Raw genomic sequence first — 1,705 nt, forward strand, 5'->3', positions numbered from 1 at the left:
GCCGCGGGGCCGGGCGCCGAGGCCGCTGCCATGCCAGCCGAGCGCTCGGGAATCTGGGGCTAGAGGCGACCCCGAGCGGCGGCGGCGGCGGCTCCTCGCGCGTGTTCGGCCCCCTGCCAGAGGCGGCGTGTGCCGGCGGAGCCCGCCTCTCCCAGCTCGGGCCGCTGCCGGCCCGCCCCCCGCCCTCCCGCGTCCAGCGCCCACCCCCGGCCACGCACGGCCACACCTCACTCGCGCGCCAGCACCATTCCGTGCCCCCCGAGCCCCCGCCCTCCGCGCCCACCTAACCTCCCCGAACCTTCCTTCAAGCAAGGAAATACGGAAATCTTGGGAGTCTAAATGGGCACACACTGTGAGTTGCCGGCCAATGGTGCGTGTCCCTGCTATTATCCCATCTCCCATCCCCGCTTCCTGACTCGTGCCCCTCACCCCATACCCTACCTCCGCTCTCACCAGTCGGCTGCCCATCACGCTTTCATATATATCCCGTGCACAATCGGGGCGCACTTGCTCCCCGCCCTCCTACTGTCGCCAGCCTGCGCTGCCCTCTTTTCCATCCCGCTTGTAGAATCTTCCTCTCAGGCTTCTTCCGTCAGCTCCTTTCCTCCTCGCCCCCCCCCCCCTTTCTCTCCTCATTATCATCTACAGCCTTCCAGGATTAACACATGCCTATCTAAATATCAGCCCGGTCCACCCCTCCTTTTCCCCATCAGTCTCAATCTTTCCACCCCATTCCTTCCCGTAACCACCTCTAGGAAGTCTCCCTGAACTGGGAATGCCCCGATTTTGTCAGTGTTACCCCTACACACACACTTCTAGCCTCTGGACCCCATCACAACTGTTCTTATCCTCAGATTAATATTGCCCCAACCAGGAGTTCACTTTAAGAGTTTTCTAGGGAGAGGTTGGGGAGAACTGCCCTTCCAGGCTTTTTACCTGTCCCTACTAAAGGCTTAGACACCTGAACAAGGCGGGGACCTGAAACATAGTTTCTTGTTTGCCCAGGGCAAGAGTGCAGGAGGTCAGGAAGGCTAAGGCCCATTCCTTCTGATGGAAATTTTGCCATTTTTAAATTCAAAACATTGGAGAGTCTCTAGCCTTACAGAACAGCTTTCCATAAACGCCCGGACAGGGGCAGAGCACCTGTGTTCATTTTTACTGAACAGTCTTCACTGGATGTAACATCCACGCTCTCCCCAGCTCTCTAGCAAGTTTACTGTCCACTTTGATCCCCTCTTACATGAAGAACTTTATGAGTTTGAATAAACTCTATCATGGCTCTATCATTTATTTTGTTCTAAGATATTGTTCAGCAAAAAATTACAAACCATAATATCAAAATTTACTATAGGCAAAATAGATTATGGTATTTCAACACTATGTGATGGTTAAAAGTCACCTTTTTGAAGTCTAAAGATGGTCAAAAAGCTAAGAAAATGTTAAGTGGAGTGGGGGAAACAAAAAACAAAGCGGAACCTGCTTCAATAGTGGCAATAGTGTTCTCTGGATGGTAGAATTATAAGGGTTTTTTTTTTTTTCTTATTCTTTTCAATATTTTCACTTTTTCCAAAATGAACTTGTATAACTCTTTTTTCCCTTTGTGGTGCTGGAGATTGAGTGCAGAGCCTCAGGCATACTAGGCAATTGCTTTACCTGAGCTACATCCCCAGCCCCATTTTTTTTTTTTTTTTTTTTTTTTTAGTTA

General features: G+C 51.1%; 1 protein-coding gene across 1 annotated transcript in view; it reads right to left on the minus strand.

Moving 5' to 3' along the window:
• Dlk2 (delta like non-canonical Notch ligand 2) overlaps window positions 1–1,367 on the minus strand; it is a 5,832-nt gene extending 4,465 nt beyond the window's left edge. Inside the window, exon 1 of the mRNA XM_048805352.1 lies at window positions 442–1,367. The gene's annotated coding sequence lies outside the window, so the exon portion shown is untranslated. The remainder of the gene's footprint in view (window positions 1–441) is intronic.
• Between the last annotated feature and the right edge of the window lie 338 nt (window positions 1,368–1,705).

Source organism: Marmota marmota, unplaced genomic scaffold, assembly GCF_001458135.2.
Source record: "Marmota marmota marmota unplaced genomic scaffold, marMar, whole genome shotgun sequence".
Classification (NCBI taxonomy): Eukaryota; Metazoa; Chordata; class Mammalia; order Rodentia; family Sciuridae; genus Marmota; species Marmota marmota.